General features: G+C 54.1%; 1 protein-coding gene across 2 annotated transcripts in view; it reads left to right on the top strand.

The window, feature by feature from the left end:
* Positions 1-4,894: 4,894 nt before the first annotated feature.
* The window catches only part of BRINP3 (BMP/retinoic acid inducible neural specific 3), a 1,196,593-nt gene continuing 1,183,264 nt past the window's right edge, over positions 4,895-18,223 (top strand). The window contains exon 1 of one of the 2 annotated variants that reach the window (XM_069641339.1): positions 4,895-5,766. The gene's annotated coding sequence lies outside the window, so the exon portion shown is untranslated. Of the gene's footprint in view, positions 5,767-14,635; positions 14,723-18,223 lie in introns of those variants that run through there. The other variant, XM_069641340.1, reaches the window with a different exon arrangement.

Below are 18,223 nucleotides of genomic sequence, written 5' to 3'. Positions count from 1 at the left end.
GCCTGAAAACACTCTGTAACCGGATGCCGACCCGCACACCTGCTGCACTCGTGTTTAAATTTGCACATCCACCTCGTGCAGCCTTCTTTATTGAACGCCCAACATGCAGTTGAGGGCTGCCCTCCGCCTCCTACCCCCACCCCCTCCTGGGCGGGGCGACCAAGAAAGGGCCGGTAAGGCACAGGCAGCCCACTCGCCGTGTGCAATGTCGGGGCTGGCCTCGTTGGGGCCATCCATTGCAGCCAAAGATCCATATCTATCTCCCCCCAGACCGCCTGACTGTCCTCCGCCATTCTCGCTCTAAATTCCTCATCATACCTTACCCAGGCAAAGCCCCCAAAGCTCGTGAAAGCCTTCCTTATTACGTCCATGTATTTCAACAGAGCCACGCACCGCTCCGGGAATTTCTCGCAATACACGCTGGCATAAATGATAAAGGCCGACGTCCAATTCTCAATGGTCACCGGGACCCTCGGGCGTGAAGCCAACTCTCTCTCTTCCTCCTTAGACCCCTCTTTCGCTCTCACCTCCCTATGCAGCAACTTGAAGACATCCACAAACTCACCTCCCTGTATTTTCTCCCTGGTTGCTGCCATCAAATGTGCCCCCAATGGCTTTGTTATCCCCATGTATGGCAATTTCTTCTCTTTCCCCTTCACCTCCACCTCTTTATCTTTCCCCGCCTGCACCTCGAGCCCCACTGGCTCCACCACCTTGTCCGTTTGGACCTCCACTGAGCAAATGTTCCTTCCCACCCCTTCAGCTCCAAAAGCCTGCACCCCCACTTCCTTCATCACATTTAGTGGACCACCCCGATCATCCCCCGACCCCTTATTTGTGACCCCTCTCTGCCATGCAGATGACCATTCCCTTTCCCTCTCACCTCTTTCCCCGCCTGCCATCTGCGGCCTGGCCTCCACACCGCTGCTCCTCCTCTCCATTCTCAGAGGGCTCCTGCTTCGGGGACAAAACATGTCAGTACAATCGCCCAGCCAATAGTTTCCTCGACCCGTTTCGCCCCTACCCCCTTGTACTTCCCTTTCCTTGTCCCACCTTGAACTTCCTCTCTCCCCCGCCCATTCCCTTTCCGCCCTGTAATCCTCAAATTCCCATTGCCCCCCGTATTCCTCCCAACCAACTTGATCATCCCTTAAATACCATTGAGGATGCGGGCTCCTGCCCGAAATGATTTGCTGGTCTTCTTCCGAGCCCGGGGCGTCCGCCCCGCCACTCCTCTGACGTCTTCCTGGCGGGGCTGTGGGAACCTCTGCCTGGTCCTCTTCTCTTGGGCGAGGCGTTCCGACCTCCACCCTGACATCCTCGTTGCTAGGGGCCGTGCTGTGCCCTTTAGGCTCTCCTTGCGATGACTGAGGAGGGGCCGTACAAAAACCCTCAACCTCCATCTGCACAGCGGGGGCTGCGCAGCGCCCTCCGCCCCCACTCCTCCTACCCGGGGGGGCCGTTCCGCGCCCCACCCTACCCTCCTCAAGTGACGGGGACCTCTCCCTCCTTTTCCCACCCGCACTCTTCTGCAGGTATTTTCCCCCTCTTCCCCTCTGTCCTGCCACGCCCACCTGTCCTCCGCCCCTGCCCCCACTGTTGTTCCCTCGGTCTGTACCCTCCCGAGAACTCCCCTCTACCCTGGGGCTATCATACCCATCCTCCCTTTCTAGCTGACCCCCAGCACTATTTAAACCCCCTTCTGCCCTCTTGTCTATCTCCCTCCTCATCTTCCTGCCCCTAGATTCCCAAATCTCCCCTTTTCCTGCCGTAGGGGTGCAAGCTACCACCGCCGCCAATGCACCGTCTGCCGCCGCTCTGCACTGCGGCCGGCCCCCACCGCTCCCTTCTTCTCCCGTAACTTCCCCCACTGCACTTCCCAATTGGGCTTTAGTTGCCCTGCTAATGATTTCCAGGGCCTTCTTCAAGGCCCCTGCATCCACCAACCCCTTCTTGCTCGCCCCCCGGCCTGTCATTGTGCACACTAAAATGTATGTGCCAAGCCAATACAGCCCTCAAAAATCGCCCTAAATAATCTATGCCCCCGAGCCGAGACCTACCCGTGGACTAGCCCTCACCACCTTGTAACTTCAGAAACTCAAAAGGAGCAAAGCGCCCCCAAAATTAACCCCAAACCACCCACGCACCTAGTGTGAAAACTTTGAAAATAGCCTCCCTATTAGACACAATTAATAACAGGCCTCCAATTTAAACTCACCTGCCTTAACTGTATATTATTTATTTATTTTTTTTTTTTTTTTTTTTTTAAATTCTTTCTTCCCTACTGACAAATTGAAATTAATAAATTAACCACAAAAATTTTTTTTTTTTTTTTTTATATTCCCCTCGCCCCCCTAACCCTACACACCCCGCCCTCCCTTTCCCCAAAGCGGAAGCCCTAACACTCACTAAATAAACCCACGTTAGCACTTGCTAACTGAAGAGCACTGCCACCTATCTGCGTCGGGCCCACACCGCACTCTCCTAACTGGACGCGGCTCCTTTAACTCCGCCGCCCAGCCCCTTGCCAGCGCGAGCGTTGTTTACAAACGCCCACGCACACGGAGCCAAACTCTCGGAGCGAAGCGGGCGGAGAAAAGGAAATTCCCCGCTTACCCGCTCCCGCGGATCAGCTGTGGCTCCGCTCCTACTTCGGCCCAACCGTCAACCCAAAATGCGAGGCGGCCGGCGCGGAGCCTCCCCAGCCTTTCCCTCACTCGCGCACCGCCCACCTACGTACCCCCGAAACTAGCTACACCGGTAAGTCGAGAGGGGTGTCTTATCTACGGCACCCCTCCTACCCTGTTACCCAGACTATAATTCCCTTTATTTTTTTTTTTTTTTTTTTTATTTCAAATTACCCACCCTCCTTAACGCTTCCTCAATCCCCCACCTCACCTGCACTAACCACACAGCTAGGCCCAAAGACACGGGGAAGGCTCGGGAGCAGGCAACGGGACCTGTGCAATCGACAAGTCCTAACCGTCGCCTGTCTCCCGAACCTTCCCTGAGCCCTTAAGTACCCCGGGAAACAGGCGCTCTACCCCCCGTGGCCACTCGCTGGCCGAGTGCAGCGCCAAAATACTCCCCGGGGGGAAACGCTTCGCGTTCCCCCCGGGGCCCCCCTTTTATGAAGCAATTGTACTGCGCGCCATTTAGAGAATGGTACAGATTAATATTAGTATCAATAGTAGTGTTATAATTAGTAGTAGTCGTGGGGATGGTAGTATCGTTACCTTCTTATATGTTCCAAGTGTTCATAAAACACGAGTATTCCCTTTTCCCCCCAAAATATTGCCGTAATTCAGGCCAAAAGGCACTGAATTCTGCTAAATTAGGGGAAGGTTGTCTCCTGCCAAGGCTGCATGCCAGGAGAGAAGCCAGGGTTGAACTGGGCATTGACGTCATTCCAAATAAAATCCCCCCAGGGTTCACCCGATGCTGAATGGGTGCTCGGGGTCAGATGAGGACTGTGCCAGCAGTCAGGCCAGGCCGCTGGTCTCCCGCCCTGCTCACGAGCACCAGGTCAGACTGTGGAGCTTCCTGACCAGGTGATGGCCACTTCGCAGCCTGGCGGGTGTAACATGTCAGGAAGCGCCTCTCCCCCTCCCCCCCAAGCAGCACCGCGGGGGATACGCTCCGGGCAGCGCTGCCCTTAACGGCGCTCTCTCTGTGCCGTTTGGATACTATAGGAACGTGATGAACAGGAACAGAGTCACGGAATGGGGAGAGACTTAGGGATAACTTGAGGGTGCGTCGGGGCTGGGGGATGCGCGTGGAGATAAGGGGAGTTGAATGGTGGGTGCCGACCTCTTGGGAGATTCCAGGGTGCGCCCTCCTCTACGAGCTCATTGAAAAAGGGGAAGACGTGCGAAAAATGGGGCCCCTGAGAATGGTGTGGACCTTAAACCGGGTTATCACGTATCTGCGTTATGGACTGCAACTGCGCGCGCAATGGACAGGCATCGGAGCTTGTGTAACCCCTCCCAGGCTGACCCGGCCTCACCCCCCGCCCCGTCCCAGCTAATCCCTACTAATCAGCAATCAGAACATTAATAACAAGGAGGGCGAGCGGGCGCGCCCGCTGTCTTCACAAGGAGGGCAGTGGGGGCAGTGAGAGGCATGACCCAAAAGAGTGACTGCTCTAAGCCCAAGCGAATGGCATGAACCCAACGCCACGCTGTCGAACGCTGATCGAATCAGCAAACTATGGACCGCTCGACACGAGCGCACTGCGTGCGTTATGCCCGGCGCATCCACACAAAAGTGCGCGCTGCAGCGTTGGATAGTCAAGCTCAGCAGCACACAACACACTAGACACACTCGTCAGAAACGGGGGGGAGGGAGGGGCAGAACACTTCCAAAAATGCATTATGGCATTACATAATAAATTATTATTATTATTATTAAAAATAATAATAATTATTATTATTATTAAACGCCGCATCTCCAGACACCCAAACAAAGGAGTACACGCAAAGACACATGGCCTGATTCACAGGGCATTTTTCAACGGGATTGCACCATTATAACATGCTTCTGTGAATGAGGGCCCATGGAGAGCAGGAGGCACAACACACAGGCACAGGGATTAGCACCTAACCATACCACCCACACGCAACAACGATCCACACCTATGGGGCCTAATTCACAGAAGTGTTTAATAATGGCAACCCCCCCCCCCCTTGGAAAAACGCTCTGTGAATTATGTAAATGCGGGGACCTGGCTCTCGTGCGCACAGCCAGGCGCAGGTGCACCTGGGGACGGAGGCGCAGCACCCGTGGCCACGCAGCACCGCGGCGCAGTACCAGGCGCAGCCTGCACTCGGCACGGTCACAGCTCAGCCAGTCACAGCTCAGCCCGCACCCTGCGCTTCCGCCTCACCCCCACAGCAGTGAGCGGGGCGCTGCTGGCCGGACCTGCGCTGTCTGAGAGCTGCTGCTGCTACTGCTCTGCAAATCAGAGCGAGTGTGCAGAGCTGGGAGCCGCCACAGTCGGGCATAGCAGCCTCCTCTGACACATAACACGGCACGGCACGCCGTCTTGCCTGCACCACTTGGTCTGTCCGCTACACCTGGCCATTGCTTCCCACAGACCTCAAAGTTTGCGCGGCCAGCCCGCGGTACGTTTCGCCCGGCGCAGATATACATTGTTCGCGGTGTGTCTGGATCGGGAGCAAGTGCAGGGGAGTGAGAGAACATCGCCAATGATACTGTCGATTCCTAAGAATGATCAGAGAAGAGCGCATTCAGTGAAGTGAGACTCCAGCGCCGGATCCGGGAGGCTGGCTCTACTCTCACTCCACCTGCACTGCGATTCCCATTGGATCGTTACCTGCCCTCCACGCCATGTGCAGCGACTGTGGAGACGTGTGGGAGAGGACCCGTTGCCAGTAGCTCTCTTCCGGCGCCGGCTTGCTTTGGACAATCCCTGCTCTCGGTTTCGAGGGGCTCTGCCTGTGCTGTGCGCGCCCGAGTCTTCTGCGCTCTCGTCTGGTTTTCGTCGTCGTTTCTCCGGTGGACCGTCCCCTGCCTGGTTGTGTGGTCGTTGTTCGCCATTGGCATCCCATCTGGCAGCGTGGTGCTGTCCGTGGTCCTGTCTGGGGGTTTCTGCCGCTCGGGTGCTCTGGCTGGAGTTATTGGTCCAGAGGTGGGCGCAGTCATGCTGGCGGCATCTTCGACATGAAGTTCAGCACCATGGATGTTATCTTTCATTTCTGGGTATTTTTTTGCGGACAAACTTCCAGCTTCCTGAAATTGCAGCGGGTGAGTTGGCAAAGAACATACTAATTGATACGGAGTCTGTCGGGCTGGGGGGTGAGTTGTGTTGTAAAGATACAAGGTCTGAGTCACACATCGTTTTTTAATGGGTACACTCAACGCTTCGTGAATCAGGCCTACTGTGTCATGTTGTGACTGGTGCCAGTGTGCACGGCCTTGATGTGTGCCCAGAATACCAGAGACTGTGCCGAGGTCACCCCTGCTTCGGGCAGACCTACTCGCTTAAACCTCATGCGCGGTCCTTTGCTGTGGACGTCCCCATGCCCAGTATTGCAACGTCCTTTCCCTATCCACATCGCATTGCTTGGTATTCATTTGTGTTATGGTTGGGGGGTATCTCGTGTTCGGGTGTGGGGGTTACCTCGCGGCCGCCCCACAGTCTGCCAGCCTGGAAGATTGCAGCCAGCATGCCTCCGCATGCAAGTGACTATGAGAGCAAGCACTTCCCCTACAAACGTGGCATGGACAGAGTACCTGTTTGATCCCTCTCACGGTAAAACGTGGGGTGCCCGGAAACTAGGAGACTTCATGTGTTCCAGATGCCTAAGCAAGCCTGGTGGGGTGCTTCAAACTAAACGGCGAACCTCTCTCCCCCACCCCCCTCTATCTCTCTCACTCCCCACTGTCTCTCTCTTTTCTCTCTCTCTCCCCCAACTCCCCCCAACTACCCCCTCTCTATCTCTCTCTCCCTCTCTCGCTCCCCTCGTTCTCTCTCTTCTCTCCCCCTACCCCCTCTCCCCTCCCTCTCTCACCTCTCTGTCCCCCTCTCTCCATCTCTCTCTCGCCTCTCTCTTCTCTCTCCCTCTCCTACCCCTTCCCCTCTCCTCTCTCTCTCCCCCTCTCTCCATCTCTCTCTCACCTCTCTCTTCTCTCTCCCTCTCCTACCCCTTCCCCTCTCCTCTCTCTCTCCCCCTCTCTCCATCTCTCTCTCTCGCCTCTCTCTTCTCTCTCCCTCTCCTACCCCTTTCCCTCTCCTCTCTCTCTCCCCCTCTCTCCAACTCTCTCACCTCTCTCTTCTCTCTCCCTCTCCTACCCCTTCCCCTCTCCTCTCTCTCTCCCCCTCTCTCCATCTCTCTCTCACCTCTCTCTTCTCTCTCCCTCTCCTACCCCTTCCCCTCTCCTCTCTCTCTCCCCCTCTCTCCATCTCTCTCTCACCTCTCTCTTCTCTCTCCCTCTCCTACCCCTTCCCCTCTCCTCCCTCTCTCCCCTCTCTCCATCTCTCTGTCACCTCTCTCTTCTCTCTCCCTCTCCTACCCCTTCCCCTCTCCTCTCTCTCTACCCCTCTCTCCATCTCTCTCTCACCTCTCTCTTCTCTCTCCCTCTCCTCCCCCTTCCCCTCTCCTCTCTCTCCCCCTCTCTCCATCTCGCTCTCTCACCCCTCTCTTCTCTCTCCCTCTCCTACCCCTCCCCCTCTCCTCTCTCTCCCCCTCTCTCCATCTCTCCCTCACGCTCTCTCACCCCTCCCCCTCTCTTTGACTCTCTCACTGTGTATTAGTCTCGCGCAAAAACGCCCATCTCCCTGTTTCTCCTGCTCACCAGTTCTCTCTTTATTTGTCCTCATCCCTTTCCCCGCTCTCGGCCCATCCCCCTGTTTATCTAGCTCTCCCTTTCCTTTCTCCCCCACCCCACCGCTCTCTCGCATTCATCGCTCTCTGTGTATCTCTGACTCTCTCTACACCTTTCTTTTTCTTCCCCGCTTTCATGGAACCTCTCTAGCACACTTACACTCCCCCACTCTCCCCCTATTTCATTCTCCCCTCTGTGTGTTAGTCCGCGCTGTTTTGCCCTCTCTATCCGCCCTCTTTCACCGTCTCTCTGCCTTTCTTTTTCAGCCCAATTTCTCTCTCCCTCTCAGACCGTCTGATCTATCTCCTTATTTCACCATCTCTCATCCCGCGCTGTCAGTCTGCCTCCCCCACCCTCATACACAGGCGCACCCACTCTCACCCTGCCCCTGTTTTATGGAATAGCCAGTGTTGTGGCACGCGCACGGCACTAAGTGATTGCCGGGGCTTGTAGCTTCTCCTGTGGGCGAATATCATTCGATGCGCTTCATTCATTACTCCAGACCCTTTGCGGGGACCAGCTGCATTAAACACCCCTGTCTTGCTCGGCATAATATACAGGGTTTCCCTCAGTCGCCTCCGCGGGCGCTTTCATTGATGGTTGACGTTCCCCGCGAACACCCTCCTATCTGCGTGCTGGCCCGTGGGCGCCTCTGCCTTGTCGCCCCCCCACACTGGGGGAGCAGTGACTGCAGATATGGAAGAATCGCATAACGTGCTGTATTTTTCATATCCCGCCCGAGGCCCCCTCACGCTGCATGTGCCGCATTTTCCGTCTCAGCGGCCATATATCAGCCCCCAGAGGGCACGGGGGAGGGGCGGGGGCTGGCAGCCGCGGGGGGCACACAGACCCCTTCAGGGGACCCGGCGGGGGCTGACAGCCGCGGCTCTGATCTCATTCCCAGAGCGCTCACCCATGGCCTGGATGCTGTGATGGCGCGTCTGCGGAGCTGCCAGGGGACCGGCGCGCCCGCGCCGCTCTCAAGTCCCAGGGACCAACGGTGTGCTGCGCCGGGCAGCCCGCAACTTTCCCGGCAGCCCGCGCAGTATACTGGAATCCCCGGCAGACATTATCATGACGGGCACTGCAATCTCACACCCGTGGCACGCACACGCGCACATTCGCAATAGGTGGGGTGTGCGGGTGGTTGTTGGGCTTGGGGTATTGGTGCAGTGGGAGAGGGGTTTGGGTAAGGGGTATGTGAATTGGTGATGGTAGACTCATTCACACAGAGCGTTTTCCAATGGGTTTTTGCCATTATAAAACGCTTCTGCGAATGAGGCCTAGGCGGATTGGCTTTAATGAGGGATAGATAGGTGGGAGGGCAAGGGTTTGAGGGGGTGGTGCGAATACTTGGGTTTTTGGACTGGCGGATGAGTGAGGGTGGGGGGCTGGTGGCTGGACTAACACAGGAGGGTGTGAAGCAGGGGAAGAGGCGAAAAGGAGAGCATGGGAATGGGTAAGGAAAAGGAGGAAAGGACGCTGGAACAAGAGGCAATATAGAACGGACGAAGGGAACGCGCGTAAGAAGAGGAACGAGCAAAGGGAAGGAGGGTGAACCTAATGGGGATTGAGGGAAGACGCTAGAACATGTGAAAATAAGAAACTTTGGGGATGGGAGACCTGTGTGAATGGACACTGGGGTGGGGGTGGGCGCCGATCACGGGAAGGCCAGTGGGTTCGTGGAAGGCAGCAGGCGGGGAGCAGGCGTTGCGAGGCGCGTGCGCTTTAGCGTCGGAGTGCAGCGGCCGATGCAGAAATGACCACCGGCGTGACGCAGACCGTTGCAACGCACTGAAGAGCGACTGGTCAGCACTGCGCCTGCAAGGGCGAGATTCTGTGAGGGGAATTAGGCCGTCTTGCGACCACCCGGACGTTGCTTGGAAGATTAAGGATGTCCGGTCGTTAGATCCGGTGCCCACGTGCACCGGCCCAGAGGTATACATACACCCTCCAGCTCACCCATCCAAGGGACGGTACGGCCTGAGCCCTCGTGGAATTGTGCCAGCACACTTCCTGCAGCCAAGTCTGTAAACTGGTTGCCCAGGAGGCACAGCCTGGTGTTTTAATGAGCAGCTACACCTCCAGGGCGAGGCACCGTGTGCCTAGCAGCAGTGTGTCAACAGCGCATACAGTCCACCGGCTCTTCTCGGGTAAAAGGGTTCCCGAGGGTCCGAGGTAGGGTGCATAGGGGTGGGGGCACTGTGCCAGGAGCATTTCGGTAAAATAGGTTTGATGCCCACCTTGAATTATGATGTGCACCCCCACCTGGAAGGGAAGACACGTTCTAGCCCCTCTTAGCAGTGTGCCAACATTTTTTGGCCACTGGTCTCTGGTCAGACAAACAACACAGGTTCACAAACCCACCTACAGGCGAAGAAGGCACGTTCCCTCACATAGTGTCCGGGCGTTACTGAGTCTCCCCAACGGCAGGCGAACAGATGGTGTTTGCCCTCACATCATTCTGTCAGCACACGGCACCTGAAGACTCTCCAATACGCTAGGTTTTCAGGGGGCACAACCCCCCGTAATACTAGGCTGTGTGTGCCCCCTTCCAGCAGGGTGTCAGCGCCCAGTGCAAGCTACACCCGCAGAGAGGGCACCGTGTGTACCCTTCAGCCTCGCCACGCCTCCAGTGCCGGAGACTCTTCGGACAGACGATGCCTCAGGGTATCCTGAGCACCTGGGCACTCTCTGTGCCCTCGCGGCTGGGTTCCTGTGCACGTGCCTGCAGCCTATTCAGCACGTTGGTTTTGCAGGGAGTATCGGCTTCCGGTTATACCAGACACCTACAGGATTCCGGGGGAGCCACGAGGCGCGCGCCCTCGGGCCACTGTGTCAACAGCAGAGCCTGCCGTGAGCAGGATTCTCAGGTGGTCCAGCCACCTGCTGTGCACTGGTTGAAGGCTTCCTCTCTCAGGGTAGGAGATCGCAGCATCTGCTGCCATGTTGCCAGAGGGTGGGCAACCCACCGCAATGACCTGTCCACAGGCAGGTGCCGATCCTGACCTTTGGAGCAGGCTCCACCCCTCATCTCCCATTTGGAAGCCTTACTCCTGGAGTATGTGGGGCGGTGTGCATGGAGCAGCGTGGTGTGCAGGTGCGCCCAGGCTTAATCTGTCTAGACCCTGCTGTTAGTGTAGTGCACTCACCCATTCAAGAGAAACCGGCGGGAAAGTGGCAGGCCTTCCACCACAGGTGACAGGCACATCGGGGCAGTAGCCCCAGTTCTCTTTGAACCACGGGGGCAGAGTATCATTTTGCCCTTGTAGAGAATCTGCAAATATTCGCCTTCGGCATCCTAAAGAAAAAACAAAACAAAAAAACACAAAAAAAAGTAATAAGTGCCATTTACATGAAACCCACTGGGTGAGGCGGGTCTTCTGGCTCCTCTCCTTCTGGGCTTGGTGACGTGTTAGCTTGCATCTTGCAACTGCTGCTCACTTCAAAGTGGGAAGGCCACCTCCCCAAAGCCCCCCTTGAAACTTGAATGTAGGCGGTGGCTGGCCAAAACTGTTTGGCAGATGCAGAAGTAGGCGTGAGCTGGTAGGGATCCTAAAGTAGAATACTATAAGGACAGTTTAGCAGGTTAGGTGGCTGGTGCTGAGATGGTATGTACCTCTAGACACGCCTGTTAATCCCATGGCTTTTGTCCAATTCCTTCTGTAAAGTGTGCTGTAAAATGTATTGTTTTGACATGGCGACGGGTATGGCTCCACTTCTCCTGGTGTGCGAATGTCTAGCCCCCGCAGTGAAAATCGGAAGTTGGCACCCATGCCTTCCAGGGCTTTTCTTAGGAAATAGCCCCATCTGGCTCTTTGTCTCCCAGTTGTGCCTGTGCGTGGCTACATTAGTAGCAGTTGATGCCCCAATGATCACTGAGGGTCCTAGGCTGGGATGTTCACTTTCCAGGGTCCAGTGCATAACCCAGGAAGATGATGTCCATTTACCAAACCCTTCCAGTGAACTGGGCTTCTCCGTGCATCCACTGAGCTGGCTGCAAGACAAAGCTTGCAGACGCCCCCTTCTTTGGGGCCCCAGTCAATATTCTGTACCTTTCCAAGACCCCGGTGTGGCCCCAAGAGGAAAAGGGCTACGCTGATGCTTTTATTTAAACTAACTTTCTCTGGGATCAGCATTCTCACGCTGCTGTGAAGTTCTAGCCATTGACGGGAAAGATCACACAATAGTCCAATTGTAACTTCTGTGGGTAGAGAAGGTTAGCACCTGGACTCCAGACCCAAGAATCAACAGAAGAAACCAGTACCTGAATGGGCGTACATGCAACAAATCACCACCGAATCTGCTAGTTACGTGTAACGTACCACTCCAGTGGACATGGGCCGCAGCATGGTTACCGGCACACATCAGAATACAGCAAGGACTATGACAAATGCAGTCATGCTGGTCATACAATTCTCCACCTACTTACACTAGACCACACCTCAACACCTCTGACATCAGTATGCAGCAAAGACCTATGACAAATTCGGACACGCTAGACACATAGTGAGTCTCACGCACTCATGCCATCTCCTGACTCCTCTCAGCATCCATCCACATGTCTGACTGCATGGATTGCTCTCTACCAGAGCCTGGCCAGCCCTGCTTAGCCCTCTTTGGCCAAATACACACACACACACATCCTAATTGTACTCCTTGACCTTCAACACTCCAGACTTTGGTTCCCAAGGGCATTCCTACCACCAGCACATTGAGACTATAATAATGGACAAAGTTACTATTTAAATTATAACTACAATACAATACTATCCAACAGCTGAATTTACAGCCGTTGCTGTGAGTGTTGTGTGTCCCAGTAATTGCCCAATGTAGAGACTCTTCACTTGCCTTCACAGATCTCACCCAGTGGTGTACAACTTTGGCTCTGGGGCTGCAAATCCCTCAGTTATTCAGGGCAACAAACATATCTCTACATTATTTACATACAGATCAATTTCATGCATATTTATCTCCTGAATATTCCTAATATCTGTGATAAAAATTTGATCTGTTTGCCTTCCTCGAAGAGGTCAGCGGGTCTTCACTGCTGCCCTAACTGCACACATGCCTGCCAACACCACGGGTGGACCGGCCTATAGGGAACTCTAGAGATTTCCCAGTAGGCCTCTGCCCCGTGGACCTCTTTTGTGTGATATCTATTTTATCTCAATATTTTCTGATAGTAAAAGTGTTGGGCTTGCTGAAAGTATGTAATATGGGGCCACTTTGCATGTTATTTCCAGGGTCTCTTCTGGTTTCCAGTTCACCCCTGGCCAACACCTGTTATGCAGCCAGCAGCCATCAATCAGTATTTGTTTAAGAAGAACGACCCCTAATTAGATTACATTTCGAGACTTGGTGGGATAACACGTTCCCAACCCACCACTTGCAGAAACCTAAAACCACAGACATTAAGCCACGCTTAGAAGTATTTGGACGTGGGGCGGGCAAATTGCACTGTATTGTAGTTTTTCAGTAACTGTTAAGCCACGTTATCTACACATGCCTTTTTGCTCCGGGTCCCTGGGTTTCCCTCCTACCCATTGTCAGTGTAAACCATAACTACAGTGGTTAGGATGACTCCGGAGACACCTGCTTCCTTTCTCATATCTCAGTGATAGACCTTAACATTAAACACTGAGGGCTCGATTTATGCATTTTTTTGCACTGCTGAGGAGTGACTTTGCACTGCTGACACAAACCCTGATTCATGGAGCTGTGCATAATGTATTTTTGAGGTGCAAAGTCAGTGCAAAATCATTTTGCACTGCAAAAATTACTTTGCCCTGCAAAAATACAATTTGCACAGTTCCACGAATCAGGGTTCCTGTCAGCAGTGCAAAGTCAATTTTCAACAGTGCAAAGTCACTTTTCAGCAGTGCAAAGTCACTTTGAACCGTGCAAAGAATTCCATGAATCGGGCCCTGAATGAACATCCTTCCCCGAGGGATGGGGTCGATTGAAGATCGCATAGCAGGTTTATAAGTAGGACTACTGGCTGAGTCTCAAGGATGACACCCCCTCGTGAGGTTTTGATGTCAGAGAGGAAGAAGGAAAGCCAAGGAGGAGGAAGGAACATCATGGAAGTGTTTAATAATGGCACAATCCCATAGGAAAACGTTCCATGAACCAGGCAGTCAGTGCGGGTGATCATGCAGGGAGAAAGCACACAGGAGAGTTGGGTTCAGGGAGTGCATGGACTTCTTTAGGAAGGATCCAAGAGCGGGAGGGAGGGAGGGCACCAGTCCGCTTATTGTTCGAGTGATACTCCTAACGGGCTGGGACTGGATTAAGACTTGGTTTCTCTGGGGCATTGGGACAGGGAGGAAGGGGTGCTCCGCAGGGTTAGAGGTCATGTAAGCTAGAGAAGGTCGTGTGCCATGTTTCGGGGCTCATGGAAGAGGAGCCCCTCACCCATCTTGTATTTTCCTACCTGGACTGCCAAAATGACACGCATTTAAGCAATGTTTACTAACAGCGCTTCATCTTCAACTTACACTGGATGTCTCTGTAGCTGGGATGTCAGTAAACCAGGAAGAGGCAATCCATTGATATTGAGAGATGAAAACGGACCCGTGTGATTTCGGACACACACAGATCCTCGTTTGAAATGCTGAGTTCCACGTTGATGAGTTCCTTTCCATATGAAATGCACCATTAATTACTCTTTACTTATATAGCAAGCAGATGCATTTTGTATTGGCATTAACAAGTAATCACACACTTTTTACCCTGGCCTGGTCTCCCCTTCTCCTTTTCACTGTTATCCTCAAAACTGCCCATTTGTGTTTGTACCTTACCCAATGCCCTTGAGTACCCGACTCCTCATAATCTCGTGTAGCCTTGTCTTGTAAACTGTTTCTATGTGTACTTCCGGGTCATACACGAGTATGAACCTGTGAACATTGTGATTTGCTCTGTGCCCTCACGTTTATCCATGTGTAAACATCTAAGACAACAACGGCACATTATTAATAAGTGCAGGTGTTGACAGTTTGCATTAGTGTGCACCCGGCAGAGTCCACTGGCCCTGCAATGTCGTGCCTGTGCCGGGTTGTCGTCGCTCTCAGTGAGGCCACAGTGATGTGGTGCGCATCTCTGCCCCTGCTTGATGCGGAGCCATGTTGCACGGCACGAGGTTCCCTGCCTCGTTCTCAGCACACCGCTAGTTTAAGGAAAGAGCCGAGCTGCAGCAGGGCGGCGGCACAGGTCCTGGCTACTCCACCAGCTCCGTCTACCACTGACCGCCATCCTGCCCCATAGAGCCTCAGTCCCCAGCCGGCCGGGAGTGCACCGTGGGGCGGCTTGCAGGGGAAGCAGGTCGTGATTGTAGAGCAGGCAGAGAAGAGGAGCTCCTGGCGGCTCTGGGCAGGTAAGAGCTGTGGTAGCGGTGCGTTCCTCCAGATTCTATCCTGGTCCCCTGGTCCTTGAGATGGCCAGAAGCAGCGCTATAGCTGTGCCGACTCCTGCGAGACAGGCAACGCACTTCCCAACCCGAGGGTATATTAAACCGAATGCAAGTGCTACTATATTCAGAGCCTGGATTATGCGCAGGTGGTGCTTCAGATGAAAATGTCCCATCCCTACACGATGCCGACTGCAAAGGTAACACGCCCTTATTTGAATCTGCGCCTACCGGCGTTGCATTCTTAAACAGTACGATGCCGATAGACATTAAAAATAAATGCACGACTCTGTCCTGAAATTGCATATGTATGCGCGAATCGATGGGAAAGCATGAATGTTGGATCGTGATTGTTTACATACATATATCCGACATATGCTGGTGAGAATGTATTGCCCCAATGGTTAATGTTGCTATGTTGGCAACGCACAATAGTATCAATTTCGAAACCTGCATGGAAGCAATTAGAGAGCCTGGTGTAGAATCCGAATGACAGGGTACTCTATCTATCTATCTATCTATCTATCTATCTATCTATCTATCTATCTATCTATCTATCTATCTATCTATCTGTCTGTCTGTCTGTCTGTCTGTCTGTCTGTCTGTCTGTCTGTCTGTCTATCTATGTTTCCATCCATTCATCTACCTACCTATCTAGCCACCTAATACAAAGCACTTGTGGAGGTCCCTTATTATGCAGGAAAGGTCCATGGTTGTAAACTCGGCTCACAGTGGATATGGCAATTCAAAGGAAGCAGCCCGGAATTGGACAGAACAACTGAACTCCAGCCCCCACATTCCTTAATGTTGATCCCCATCACATGACCAAGGCAGCAAGCGAGTAAGCACAATGGATGGGGTCATTACATCACCAGGTGTCCACTAACATGTACACTGCCTGTGCTAGATTTTAATTCTATCGCACACGCTAAAAACATTAGCCTCGTTGGTAAAGCACTAACTTGATTGCATAACCATTTCTTGAGTGTTTCTTCGCAACCCTGAATTGTCCTGCACCATGTTCGAAAAGAAGTAGCCCACCCTTAAAGCAGCTACAGTATTACTGAGACACCAGTAGAAGAGAGGGGATGCAGCTCTCTCTCAAGCACCAATGATAATCCCTGCAGCAGGGGCCACACGCCCCTCTCACGCACCAACGATTACCCCTGCAGCAGGGCCCTCAGTCCTCCCTAAAGCACTGATGATTATCCCTGCAGCAGGGGCCACACACCTCTCTCACGCACCGAGAATAAATCCTGCAGCAGGGGCCATACGCCCCTCTCAAGCACTGAGGATTATCCCTGCAGCAGGGGCCGCAGGCCTCTAATAAGTACTGAGGATTATCCCTGCAGCAGGGGCGTCATGCCTCTCTCAAGCACTGAGGATTATCCCTGCAGCAGGGGCCGCAGGCCTCTAATAAACACTGAGGATTATCCCTGCAGCAGGGGCGTCATGCCTCTCTCAAGCACTGAGGATTATCCCTGCGGCAGGGGCGTCATGCCTCTCTCAAGCACTGAGGATTATCCCTGCAGCAGGGGCCGCAGACCTCTAATAAGCACTGATAATTATCCCTGCAGCAGGGGCCACACACCTCTCTCACGCACCGAGAATAAATCCTGCAGCAGGGGCCACACGCCCCTCTCAAGCACTGAGGATTATCCCTGCATCAGGGGCCGCAGGCCTCTAATAAACACTGAGGATTAACCCTGCAGCAGGGGCGTCATGCCTCTCTCAAGCACTGAGGATTATCCTTGCAGCGGGGCGTCATGCCTCTCTCAAGCACTGAGGATTATCCTTGCAGTGGGGGCGTCATGCCTCTCTCAAGCACTGAGGATTATCCCTGCAGCAGGGGCCACACCATTGAGGATTATCCCTGCAGCAGGGGCCGCAGGCCTCTCTCACGCACCAACGATTACCCCTGCAGCAGGGCCCTCAGTCCTCCCTGAAGCACTGATGATTATCCCTGCAGCAGGGGCCACACACCTCTCTCACGCACCAAGAATAAATCCTGCAGCAGGGGCCACAAGCCCCTCTCAAGCAAGCCTCTAATAAGCACTGAGGATTATCCTTGCAGCGGGGGCCTCATGCCTCTCTCAAGCACTGAGGATTATCCCTGCAGCAGGGGCCACAGCATTAAGGATTATCCCTGCAGCAGGGCTGCAGGCCTCTCTCAAGCACTGAGGATTATCCCTGCAGCAGGGGCCACATCATTGAGGATTATCCCTGCAGCGGGGCTGCAGGCCTCTCTCAAGGACAGCGGATTATCCCTGCAGCAGGGGCCACAAGCCTCTCTCAAGCACTGAGGATGATCGCTGCAGCAGGGGCCACAGGCCTCTCTCAAGCATTGAGGATTATCCCTGCAGCAGGGGCCTCAGGCCTCTTTCGTGCACCAATGATTATCCCTGAAGCAGGGACTCTAGGCCTCTCTCAAAAATTGAGGAATATCCCTGCAACAGGGGCCACAGGCCTCTCTCAAGCATTGAGGATTATCTCTGCAGCAGGGGCCACAGGCCTCTCTCATGCACCGAGGATTATCCCATCAGAAGGTCTGCAGGCCTCTCTCAAGCACCAAGGATTATCCCTGCAGCAGGGGCCACACACCTCTCTCAAGCATTGAGGATTATCTCTGCAGCAGGGGTCGCAGGCCTCTCACATGCACCGAGGATTATCCCTTCAGAAGGTCTGCAGGCCTCTCTTTAGCACCGAGGATTATCCCTGCAGCAGGGGCCACACACCTCTCTCATGCACCGAGGATTATCCCTTCAGAAGGTCTGCAGGCCTCTCTCAAGCACCGAGGATTATCCCTGCAGCAGGGGCCGCAGGCCTCTCTCATGTACCAATGATTATCCCTGAAGCAGGGGCTCCAGGCCTCTCTCAAGCATTGAGGATTATCCCTGCAGCAGGGGCTGCATGCTTCTATCAAGCACCGAGGATTATCCCTGCAGCAAGGGCCACAGGCCTCTCCCAATCATTGAGGATTATCTCTGCAGAAGGGCCCGCAGGCCTCTAATAAGCACTGAGGATTATCCCTGCAGCAGGGTCTGCAGACCTCTCTCAAGCAGGAATGATTATCCCTGCAGAAGGGGCCTCAGGGCTCGCCGAATAACAGATGAGTATCCCTGCAGCAGGGCCCTCAGGCCTCTCTCAAGCACCGAGGATTATTCCTGCAACAGGGGCCACATGTGTTTCAGAATCACCAAGGATTATCCCTGCAGCAGGGGCGTCATGTCTCTCTCAAGCATTGAGGATTATCTCTGCAGCAGGGGCCGCAGGCCTCTCTCGAGCACCGATGATTATCCCTTCAGCAGGGGCCGCAGGCCTCTCCCAAGCACCGAGGATTATCCCTGCAGCAGGGGCCGCAGGCCTCTCTCATGTACCAATGATTATCCACGGAGCAGGGGCTCCAGGCCTCTCTCAAGCATTGAGGATTATCCCTGCAGCATGGGCTGCATGCTTCTATCAAGCACC

Source organism: Ambystoma mexicanum, chromosome 1q (assembly GCF_040938575.1).
Source record: "Ambystoma mexicanum isolate Mex_15411 chromosome 1q, UKY_AmexF1_1, whole genome shotgun sequence".
In the NCBI taxonomy this organism is placed as follows: Eukaryota; Metazoa; Chordata; class Amphibia; order Caudata; family Ambystomatidae; genus Ambystoma; species Ambystoma mexicanum.
This window is presented reverse-complemented; position numbering and strand designations above follow the sequence as displayed.